The sequence below is a fragment of the Meles meles genome, chromosome 1 (genome assembly GCF_922984935.1).
Source record: "Meles meles chromosome 1, mMelMel3.1 paternal haplotype, whole genome shotgun sequence".
Classification (NCBI taxonomy): Eukaryota; Metazoa; Chordata; class Mammalia; order Carnivora; family Mustelidae; genus Meles; species Meles meles.
In genome coordinates this window covers 54,104,204-54,116,756 of record NC_060066.1, presented here as the reverse complement: position 1 = coordinate 54,116,756, position 12,553 = coordinate 54,104,204, and the positions used below count along the sequence as shown (strand labels likewise).

General features: G+C 43.6%; 1 protein-coding gene across 3 annotated transcripts in view; it reads right to left on the bottom strand.

The window, feature by feature from the left end:
• Positions 1-12,553, bottom strand: part of PAG1 (phosphoprotein membrane anchor with glycosphingolipid microdomains 1) — a 137,605-nt gene that overhangs the window by 88,876 nt on the left and 36,176 nt on the right. For all 3 annotated transcript variants that reach the window (XR_006818392.1, XR_006818391.1, XM_046006051.1), the window contains exon 2: positions 4,574-4,643. The gene's annotated coding sequence lies outside the window, so the exon portion shown is untranslated. The remainder of the gene's footprint in view (positions 1-4,573; positions 4,644-12,553) is intronic.

Below are 12,553 nucleotides of genomic sequence, written 5' to 3'. Positions count from 1 at the left end.
ACCTTGGGTCACCTAGCTGCTAGGAATAAATAATGAAACTAGCATCCAGGTCATCTGATTCCTCAGCCAGTTCTACCATGCAAAGATCAGAGAAATAACAGAAAACTTATGGATGAAATTCCAGGAGCACCTTGGTGGCTCAGTCAGTTAACAATCTGACTTTTTTTTTGGCTCAGGTCATGATCTCATATGTCATGAGATTGAGCCCCGTGGTAGGCTTGGCACTCAGCGGGGAGTCTACTTGAGATTCTCTCTGTCCCTCCCCTAACGCACATATGCACGCTGAGCAGGGAGCCTGATGGAGGGCTCAATCCCAGGACCCTGGGATCGTGACCTGAGCCCCTGAGTCGAAGGCATATGCTTAACCAACTGAGCTACCCAGGTGCCCCACAGAGGTATCCTTCTTCTTAAAATACCACCAAGTAGACAAAAGTATTCCAAAGTGAAGGAAGTATCCCCAAAATGGAACACACTTGTGTCACCTGCCCTTTGGGGAGAAATACCCACGCTGTGGGATCCCTGCACTATGGGACAACATTACAGGGTTGCAATCAGCAGGCCCAGCATGTCTTTCAGGAGCGAGCTGACAGATTTGGTGTCAACAAGGGGTTGTCGTTGAAGCTTTGATTCTATCCAGCATGATGTTCCAATTTTAGTTATACTTCATTTAGGTTCGTTTGCAAAGTGGCACCAAAAAACAAACAAACAAACAAAACAAAACAGAAGATGGAAGTTAACCATATGCTGAAATTTTCCTTTCACACTTGGGAGCACAGCAAATGCACTTTTTCAGGCTTATGAAGTAACCCTCCAGCATCATTGATTTTCAAGTCTTACAAAGCTCTCCGTATTGTGCCTTCACCACAGCCTTACGCTGCTATAACTCCTGTCAGACATCATCTTAGCTTTATGAATAAATAAAACTATGCTCTGGGGAAACATTGATTTAAGAGGAAAAATCAATACCCATCTAGCACGTGATAGACTTGAGCTTTAAGGCTACTTATCCCCAAAGTACAATGCAATAACTGAGTGTAAAACCATACCTTTTGCACCCTAATAAAAGGTAAGCGAGGGTAGGGGAAATTGGCAGGCAAACGCTTGCCTGCCATAGTTCCTAGCATATAGGGATTTCCCTTTTCCTTTACAAAGTAGTTAGCAGATACTTCCAAAAGGGAAGAGGTGGGGAAGGAGAAAAAAGTGATGGATGAACCAATGGTACCAAAATCTTGATAGTGTGTGAATATGGATTGTGAATATATGAGAATTCACTGTATTATTAATTCTCCTATGTATGCAAGATTTTGCATAAGAACGTGAAAAGTATTTATGTTTGCTTGGAGAAAACTCTACAAAGCCGACAGCAGCCAAGATGATGATAACGGTTCTCTTTGGCTAAGAGCCTCCCGTGGAAGCTTTTCTCCTCCCTAGGGAGTTCTGCATTTTCCAGTTTTCTGTAGTGAATATGTATCTTGCTTTTATAACTCAGAAGACACACACACAATAAATGTAGCTAAGGAGAGCAAAAAAAAAAGAAAAAGATTAGAGAGACTGCCGAGGATTTGGTTGACTACTGGCCCAGAGAAAGCCAAGATTCACAACGTAACATATACTTTTATATTCAGCTCTTTCTTACTGCTCTTGGACATTTTTCAGGGCAGAAGCAGGTTGCTATTAAAACTGACTGATTTTAAAAATAAAGCTAATAGCTTCTGCTGCAATTAACCTCATCTTTGTGAGCCAAAAATGAAACAAGAGATAAAAGCTGGCTAAAGTCACTATTTCCTCAGCCCTGCTCTCACCCGACAAGCTAAACCTATTTTCACAGTGGAGACAGTTGTTCAAAGTCCTGACAGGCCTGTGGTAACCTCTGATTACAAAGCCAAGGCTTTTGTCTCCCTGCTCACAATTGGTTGGAATTAAAAATGAATCCCATTCTTTTTCTCTAGCTCCTCAAAGATCCAGTCTATTGCTAATTGTGTTAACTGCGGTCTCTCAAGAAACACACTCATGTGTTGATTTGGATTAGGGTTCATGTCTCACCAAACAGTTACTGATGCTGTTCCTTCTCATTGCTTGTCTTTCTGGTAAGTGGAAAGAACAAGTTTGGAAATTTAAAGCACCTTTTCCAAGTCAAAGGAGCATTAGAGGCTTGGAAATAGGTTGGGGTAATCTAAATTTTGAACCTCAAATTTAAGCACAGTGAAAAGTAACTACTGTCATCGCCAAAGCTGGTGAGGATATTGGCTGAATCTACTTCTAAGTTGGAAATGACATGCAATTAAAAGTTCCAAAAGTATCTATAGGAGGGTCAGACATATAAGTGGATAATTAAATACAGCATGATCAGAGACACAACTTAAGAATTGTGGAAGCCCAGTTATATTGGGGGATTGGGAGGGCTTCTCGCAGGACATGGAAACTGAAGTGGATCTGGAACGGTGCGCTGGAATTTATCAAGGAAAAAAGGGGCAAGGGCATTCTCAGGAGTGAGAACAGCATGCACAAAGGCAAGTGTGCCTGAAAGCCCGCTGTGTGTTGGAATATCCTGAGAAATTCAGTCTAAATGAAGCAAAGACGCTGAAGTGGGAGAGGCAAGCCGTGCACGAGAGGGGTACACAGAGCCAGTCGTGGAGTCCACACCAAGTGTTTGGATCTATTCTCAAGGTTAGAGGGTTCACAGAAGTCACTGAGCAGGAAACCACGTTCTAAATCAGGGAGCAAGGGACCTAAAATGGGCAGAGTTTTGGAAGAGAGTTACGTTAGTTCTAGCAACAGACTGAAGCCCAGTCATGAGGGCCAGAGCTAATGTACTGACGGTAGGAGACAGAGGAGAGACTGGGAAGATATTTACAGCGAACATTTGTAGCAGCTGGCAGTTAATATTTGGCCTCATCAAGCCCCCAGTCACTGTTCTTGGAATTTTCATATATGATCTTAAATCCAGAATCTGGTGTGCACCGGATGCAGAGGGTGAAGCAATGTCAGGTTGGAGATTTCTGGCTTAAGTCACAGGGTTGACAGTGATGCCTTTAATTGAAATATTGATTCCAGGAGAAGGAATCCGTTAGAAGCAGAAGGCGAGCAGGTGGGCAAGGGGAAAATGTTTCACTGAATCCAATATTAATTTTGAGAGCTGCCTGGGATACACAAGTGAAGATAACCAAAACATTGGGGTCAGGAATTTGGCAGAGAGCACACTGGAAATTTGGCAGGGGCAAAAAAAAATCCTCGGTTAAATTTAAGCAATCGGCCATTAAAAAAAGTAGCACACGATACAATGCTTTCCAAAAACTCAAGACTGTGATTCCACTACAGAAACATCTGAGACCTATTCTAGAATATATAGATTTCTGAGTTAAATCTTAATGCCCCTAACTGGACAATGTTTCATTTCAGGCCCACAAATAAAATGAGTAAGGCAAGCAGCTAGTGGAAATGGAAGTGCATTAGAGAAAATACTTAATCCTCAAATTGAGATTTTTGTCAAATGTTGGGAGATCAGAGCGAGGCATTTTTGGAGTGAGGATAATCAAAGCTCTTAATGCACTGATTCTTTAGACTAAGTTAACTAACAAAAGGCAGGCTGTTTTCCAGAATCCGTAGTCATATTTAGAAAGACCTCAGAGGGTAATCAAAATGACCCCGAAATCACTCCCTGTTCTTGTAAGAGGAAGGGGCTACTCTGAAAGAGAAAGAAATTCTCAGCAACTTAAAAGAAAGATTTAATTAAAAGACAGTGGCCTATTTTACTGGATTCATTCTGTAAAGAGATTGGGAACATTCAAGCCAGATGTACGCCCTTCTTTCTAGCCCCGTAGAGGAATTGCATAATGATGTATAATCGATAGGGGTCAGTCAGGTCACAGTATTTGAGGTTTGTAAATCTTTTAAATGGGTGAACATAGCACTTTGCAGCTCAGGATTCATTATAAAAACTGATAATCAAGTAGTAAGCTAACAGCGATAATTACATCTAAAATACCTTTGTGTTAACTTGTCCTTCACTTAGGTTGGATGACTTTTTTTCTGGATTTGGTTCTCTTCAAAAATGACCCAAAGTCATTAAGGAAATTTGATACAACTTTATTATTAGCATATATGAGATTCCTTACACCACTGAGAACAGTAAACACAGCTTCACAATTCTGTTTGTGGAGGCTGTGACAGTGGGGAACACCACAGCATCCTATTACTCTCTCCAACAAACCCTTAAGACGGTAACAGTGATGATCCTTATCTCGAAGTTGAGTAGAGAGACCGAGAGGGTAGGTATTTTGCCCAGTCTCTCACTGGCATTAGAAGGCAGAGCCAGGGTTGTGCCCGTCAACAATAGGAAATGCCACACTACAGGAAGTATAACCATTGATGTCTCACAATCTCTATGGCAAAAACTCCTGGTGCTGAATTTGAAACTGCACAGGCTAATACTCTTGAGATTTTTCAGCTTCAAAGCTGTGTCTGCGGTTCTACGGTGCAGAGTCTCCAAATAATCTATCGATTCCCATACAAAGTTAAGCTAAAAGCAAGCTTGAATAAGCGAGAACATAGAATATATCAGATACGTGAATACCTTGAAATCACTCTTTCCTGGCTCTGAAGTTACACCCAACTGCTGAAATAAGGGAACGGCCTCGTGTTTTCTGGAAAGGAAACACAAGAAGAAACAATTTCAAAACTCTAACTGAAGGAACATTACAATAGCTAAGGGTAAAATGATCACCTTTTCATTTACTTATTAAAGTTTTGAACAATAAGAAAGGCAACTGACAACTCTTTAATTAACCTTTAGTATTTTAATACTATAAAAAAAAGAATGCTGAAAAACAAAGGTTAAACCTTTCACTTAAAATATTCACAGACCTATATATTTATCTGAAATTTATATATGCGGAAAAGTGTAAATGACATCACATGTGCTCCCAATGATGAATCATTATGCCCAGGCGGTTTTAGATACATTGCTGCATTCTGCCTTTCTCTCCACAGACACTGACAGTGACTGTGGGTTAGTACCACACACCTCACACAGAGACCTTCTGAGTTCTGCAAGACATCATGGGTTAAAACAAAAAGGGCTGCATGTCCCAGATGATGGTGGCCTTTTCAAGACAAAGATAGCTGGAATAAAGTGGTACAGAACAGTGTGATAATTATTGCAATATATTTAGGCATATTATTTTGTTTTCATCTTGAAATGTGCTATATTTTTGTTAGCATCATTTCTTACCTTAAAATAAAAATGATATTACTTATAAAGATCATTTCCTCTAAGAGGAAGGGTGATGCTATTTTGCTATTTTGAGGAATGTAATCTCAAATCTGAAATTTTGTTTTTGTTGACTATGGATCTAGGAAGGCAACTTAAAATATGTTTTTTTTTTTTAAGATTTTATTTATTTATTTGACAGAGAGATCACAAGTAGGCAGAGAGGCAGGCAGAGAGAGAGGAGGAAGCAGGCTTCCTGCGGAGCAGAGAGCCCGATGCGGGGCTCGATCCCAGGACCCTGAGATCATGACCTGAGCCGAAGGCAGCGGCTTAACCAACTGAGCCACCCAGGCGCCCCTAAAATATGTTAAGTGGAAGTAAAAGGCAGGGGTCATGAAAGAATGGCCCAATAACTACACTGAATATTCTCAGAAACAGTATCCACTGATGTAAACCGACGCAAGTTTTTTCCCTTTTTGGTAGTGTAAAAGAGAAAAGAAAGCCATTTCTTAGGAAAAAGATGAAATGCAAGTGAATGCTAGAAAGAACAAAAAAATAGTAAAATTGACAATAAGCAAGGTGGTGTTTGCTCCGTGAACTGCCATATCAGACTCTCTGGGGGCCACCAAGAGCTCCCCAACCTCTACTGCATCTCATGGGGCCTCCATCTACATAGTCTAAGAGCCTGAATATAAGCTCCAAGAGATAAAGGGCAGTAAATGGCAAGGAAGAGTTACACATCGGGGAGGCAGGAAAAGGGTAAAGATCACATTTACCAACTTTCAACAAAAAAAAGCAACGGAAATTCTTTCCTCTTTGCCTTTTGCTGGGAAATTCCCCATTCTGAACCACTAAGCGTTACAGTTCAGCCATATCATGGGTTTTAGTAGGTTTCCTGAAAACTTATCATTTATAGAGCCAGGAAGGTGCATTTCAAGCTCTAATCAGCTGCATCAGAAGCAAGTGTTGGGAGTACCACCTGTTTAGAAGTGGAGAACTATTTTGAGACTCTGCTACCTCTGTCTAACAAGCCTTACTGATAAACCTCTGTGCTATCTCAAAGTGAAGAGGAGAAGGTGCAGTTCCAGAGACCAAGTTACCAATATACATGATACAGAGACATAGGTAACAACAGACATATGTCCAGAGTGTGAAGACACCATAGAAAAGAGAGTGAGGGCTCCATGAATAGGACTCTCCAAAGCTCTTGGGATGAAACCTTGGCACGGTGTCACATGCTCCCCATCACGGCACCTGCCACCATGCCCAGCACTCCAGAGGAGCCTCCGCCTCATCTCCCTAAGCTCCCACCCACAGTTCTCCCTGCCTCTGCCACACTGTCAGTTTATTGCCTTTTTAAGAGGTCGAGCAACTCCTCTAGAAATGAGTATCTAGTAAAGCACTTGTTTTTCAGCTGGAAAGCATCTGTAATGTGCTTATTCAGAGTAGGTGGATGCTGGTACCTGGCAGGGGTGGTCCACCAACCTAGACCCACAGCCTGTCACAACCTTCTCAATCTTACCTGTCTCTCTCTTTTTTTTTTTAAGATTTTATTTGATAGAGACACGGAGAGAGAGGGAACACAAGCAGGGGGACTGGGAGAGGGAGAAGCAGGTTCCCCTGAACAGGGAGCCTGGTGTGGGGCTCAATCCCAGGACCTTGGGATCATGACCTGAGCTGAGGGCAGACGCCTAATGACTGAGCCACCCAGACACCCCCAATCTTGCCCGTCTCTTATTTAGAGTCCAGTAGAGAAGTAAACTACAAAGAGCAGTGCAAAGTACAGAGCACTGGAATGTGGGGCTGGGAAATTCTTTGTTCTGAAGGGTTGGTGTTCCTCCACCCTTCAGCTGTGACGACCAAAAAGGTCTCTGGCCTTTGGCAACGGTCCCCTGAATGGCAAAATCACTTCTTAGCTGAGAATCACTGGTCTCAACAAATGATGACTTATTAAAGCATAGTAATATTTTTATCTTAACTTCCATACTTTTCAGAAAGACAACAAATTGGATGAGGACCAGCAGGAAGAGCATGGGTGAGGGAAAAGAGAGGGAAGAAAGCACATATACTGAGCACCCTCTGTATTCTCGGCCCTGATACAAAACACACTCTGCTTTGGCTTCCTAAACCAAAGCTTGCTCAAAAGCTTGGGAGGCAAGGATCTATGCTGGCAATGTTATTAAAAGCAAAACTCTTCAGGGGCGCCTGGGTGGCTCAGTGGTTTAAGCCTCTGCCTTCGGCTCAGGTCATGATCTCACGATCCTGGGATCGAGCCCCGCGTTGGGCTCTCTGCTCAGTGGGGAGCCTGTTTCTCCCTCTCTCTCTGCCTGCCTCTCTGCCTACTTGTGACCTCTCTCTCTGTCAAATAAATGAATATAAAAAAAAAAAGCAAAACTCTTCAGAATGAAATTAAAATAAATATTTCTAGAACTTTCCACACTGATACGCCTTTCCTTCACTTGCAGTGGACCAACTGCCTACATTTCTCATCCTTGAGAATGGGCAGCACTACACAGTCCCATGGAGAGTGCCTCCATTTATGGCTTCATAGGACATTTCCTCTACCAACTTAAAGCCACGTACATGGTTGTTTTCATAAGCATAGGCCCAAACAGCGTCATATGCATGGCCAAAAATATCCTCTCTCCTAATCGCACGATTAAGTAGGCATAATTAGCCTGTGGAATTGTCGAATGCTTTCATTACAGCTCTCTGTCAGGTCCCAAGTGAAGACAGCATGCTCTGTAGCCCAGAACAGAAGGGTTGGTTAAAGGCTGACGTAACTATCGACCTCCTTGAGAGTGTTTACTGAGAGAGGACAGGAATTCTTGGACAGAACTGGATGCTGGTCATTTTCCCTCCTGATCCTGGAAGAGCCTGGCAGGCTCAACAACCTCAGGACATTCAGCACAGTCAGGCCCAAAGGGGTCCCCCAAACAAGGGTCTTCCACAGCCCTGTCTGTTCAGAAAGGATGACAGTGGCTTTTAAAATATCTATGTTGAGATGTTGTTTTTGTTATAATTGGCTTTTTCAGATTCTTTTCAAATATAATCACATATTTCACTCTAATACATCTAAGATCTGTTCAAATGCTTTATTTAAGGATAGTTTCCATGTGCTGGGCACTATTCGTGGTGGTGTTTCCATACTGACCAAGACAGACAAAATTCCCAGCCCTCATGGAGTGTCCTGGTAGGGGGTGGGAGACAAACCAGCCATCTGGCAAAACAGTTATGAGAATTACTGAACAACTGAAGCTAGTCTGGGGCATGGGTACAGTCATGCATGCCCTTCAACATGACCATTGTGGTGGCACCACTGGGAGACTCAGAGAATGCCCAGTGCTCCCATGGCTTCTGCAGGGGAGACCCCCAGACATGGGCCCACATGCAGACATGGAGGTGGACCCAACAGATGAATGTCAGAAGCAATTTTATCAGCTGAAAGTAAAGAGGGGAAAGAAAACGGTGAAGTTTCACAGAAGAGCAGAAAGTAGGGCTAAGTCCTCTGGGAGAGGGAAAGTGTGAACGAATGGACAAGGAAACCAGCAGTCTTAGGGGTCCACTGAGGTAAAAACAAGACCTATTAGTACAGGGGTACATGTCCCTCTGGCCACATCAGCAGCAGAGATGCAAATGTGGGCGGGTAGAGAGATGAAGTAAGCAGGTGAGTAAAATGAGGAAAGAGAGAAAGAAGCAAAGAACCTGAGGGTATAGCAAAGGAATGTTTGGAGGGAACGGAAAGAGAGAATGGCATCTAAGCGGGGTAACTGCGAAAGGAGAACCCGCGGGAGTGACAGTGGAAATTGGCAGGATCAATGGATTGTAGGTCCTGGCAGAGCCCCAAAATGCCTGAAAGTAAGGTGTGGGGGTACAGTTGAACACAAAGAGGTGGTGACTGGAGAACAAGGATGCTTGGAGGGAGAGTGGGCTAAACCCTCACTATTCAAAGTGTGTCCCTGGACCCGTAGCAGCATCAGCACCTGGGGACCTGGGTGAAATGCAGACTTTCAGATCTACTGAATCTGAATCTACGTTTTGCCAGGTGACTCATGTGCACACTAAATTTGAGGGAGAACTGGCTTACGTCTGAGCCTGACCAGAAGCCACAGGCACCAGATAAAAAGGAGCTACTGAATCAGTTTCTGAGGTTAGGGACTTCCCTGGGGTTCTGCTCCCCCTCCTCCACTTTAAACGGCTCATTTTGGCTTCCTGGGTTTCCATCCAGCTGCCTCGTGCCCTTGCTCCGTCCTGCCCTGCAGCCTTACAATATTGCTGGCAGACTTTAGCTTCTATTCACCAAAGAATGCAGCCCCTCCAAGCACCTCATTCCCATTCCCGCCCTTGCTGCAAGCAAATGACGTCCCCTTGCTGCCTGAGACCAGGTTCCAGCTAGCCCCCTCCGCTCTCACTGGCCTTCGAGGTAGCAAACTGATACTTAGCACCCTCCATCCAGCCTGAATAATTCCACATGTCTAAGCAGATCCATTACTAGGCACTGATGCAAAATATACGGTATTGGCAAAACGTATAATATGACTTTTCAAAGCTCCAGCTACCTGCTATTGTAATCACTCATGATTTTGTGTCTCCTTTAAATATGGGCAGACTGCCTTCACTCTTTCTAGTTAATTTCATAAAACAAAGAAAATAACAGCTGTACACAACACTACAGGATGAAAGATGAGGTTGAGCCTAATTAATGTAGGCTCTGCTTCAATAACAGCTTTATTCCTGATAAACAGAGTGTGACATTTTCATTAACCCAGACACAAACTCCCGTACAAACACTCACAGGTGAAATAATATAAAAATTCCAAATTTAGAATCTCTCACTCTTCTCTTTCAGTCCCAAATGATCCCAGATGCTGTCACGTGCAGTAGTTTTATTTTGGTGACGAAAAATGACCGCTTACGAGTCCTACTACTTGCAGATGCTGTGCTACGCATCCCGTACAACCTCATCTCACGTAACGCTCAGGAGAATTCCATGGGCTCTGTACTACTGTTATTCTGGTTCCACAGAGGGGAAAACTGAGCCTTGGAAAGGATAAGTAACATAGTCGGTGAGTGGCTGAGCCAAGTGTCAAACCCAAGTTTGATCAAAAGTGGAGCCTCACTGCAACATACCATTTCAGATTGGATTCACTTACAGCTGTCACCCCAGAGTGTGGCCATATAGTTTTCTTTGTGTCACTGTGTCCCAAAGCATATGCACAGTCACCGCTAAATATTATATGTGCCTACATGAGTCAAGAAGGTATAAACCAATGCTCTTTAACCTCATTATCCGTAAGTATTTGATACAGACCCTCTTGGTTCGATGGGACCTTTTCTAGATCTGTGATAATTCTTTCAGCTGTTTCTCGGCTAGAAGAAATGAACAAACTGAGCCAATCTAACATCATTCTGATAAATTTTGATATGATTATAACAAAGCTGCTCATCACTATGGGTACCTGAATGCAATCTCTGGTAGGTGGGTAGCCTGGCCTCGAGGAACAGAATCTGTTCCGCGAGCAGGGGAAAATGCTGGCAACGGCCTCTCGTCTGATCCCTTCCTCCGCCAAGGCAGCAGAGACCTCAGATCTGTTTAACAAGCATACAGGAAAAGAGAGACCCGAATCCAAACCCTCCTGTGGGAATTAATTACCAAGAGACTTAGGATATACCCGCTTCCTTCCCTGAATCCCTTAACTGCCCATAATTCAGAGGTACCAATATCTGGCCCTGCCTACCCTGCTTCCTGACGATAGCATGAGAATGAGTTGATGGCCCCAAGGCCTTGGGATGGGAAGAGCAGAGGTTAATGAAACTGTGTCCACACACTACACTGAGCAATACAAAATCAGGCCAGGACACCTGCACGAGGTAATCAGAGTTAGGAAAGTGAGGTCAATAAAATATATTTTTTAAAGTTTTTATTTATTTATTTGACAGAGAGGAGGAGAGAGAGAGAGAGCGCGCACAAGCAGGGGGAGCAGCAGAGGGAGGGAGAAGCAGGCTTACCACTGAGCAAGGAGCACCTTGCCGGGCTTGATCCCAGACCCCGGGATCATGACCTGAGCCACCCAGGAACCCCTAAATATTTCTTCTGAAGTTAGTACAGCCAAAATAAACAACAATAACAACAAAGGAAGCCTCAGAAACTGACCTCCTCATTCCCAAATCCCTATCAGTAAAACAGAAACCTCTTCAAGTAAAAATTACAGAACCCCTTTCTAGTTTCCCAGATTTTAAAAGGAACAAAAAGCTGTAAGAAAATAAATATCCTAAGGCCCATGCTGAATACATAACCTTTTTAATACATCCTATAGCTGGGGAATATTTATCACTCAAAATTTATTACTGTCTCTGCATAGTTCTCCATCTGTCTTAGGTTGTCAAGTCTGATAAGGCAAGGGCCAAACCTATTTAGTTCTTTCTGTAAAGCATGTGAAATTGTTATGCATAATTAGGCACTTAAAGGGTTTTTGATGAAGATGATTATGAAGACTGAGAACAGTTAATACCATGGCAGGCAGGCTTCCGGAAACCCTCCTGTCGTTCTGAAATGTCAGATGATCACGCCCATAGACTCGTAGAGCTAATGGGCTCCGGGACGATGCAGAGCTAACGAAACAACATGTGGTCTGTGGCCCAGCAGCAGCAGCATCCCTGCCGGAAGCTCATGAGAAAGCCAAAGCTCGGGCCCCACCCAGACCTACTAAACGAGAAGCTGCAGTTTAACAGGATGCCCGGGGAACATGTAAGCACATTGAATTCTGAGAAGCACAGACCAGAGAACCATACATACAGTTCAACATACTTCATTTCTCAGATGGGGAAGTAAGATATCCAGAAAGGCTGAGTGACAGATCCTGAACTGGGCTTGGTACCTTCCCAGCCCAACATTCTACCAGGCTTTTTCCTTGCTAAAAGAATGAAGTGCTCCTTCATTCAGGAGCTCCTTGCTCTTGCTCCTTCAGGCTTATTCCTCCTAAAATTACTCTTCTGTGCATCTACGAATATGTGACCGTCTACAGCTTCCTGAGAACACACGTTTCTGTTTGATGTGGAGTCCCTGATTCTTTCAACATTTTTTAAAAAATATTTTATTTATTTATGTGACAGACAGAGATCACAAGTAGGCAGAGAAGCAGGCAGAGAGAGAGAGGAGGAAGCAGGCTCCCTGCGGAGCAGAGAGCCCGATGCGGGGCTCGATCCCAGGACCCTGAGATCATGACCTGAGCCGAAGGCAGAGGCTTTAACCCACTGAGCCACCTAGGCGCCCCTCTTTCAACATTTTTAAGATCTTATTTATTTATTTGAGAGAGTGAGAGAAAGAGAGCATGAGCCCGGTGG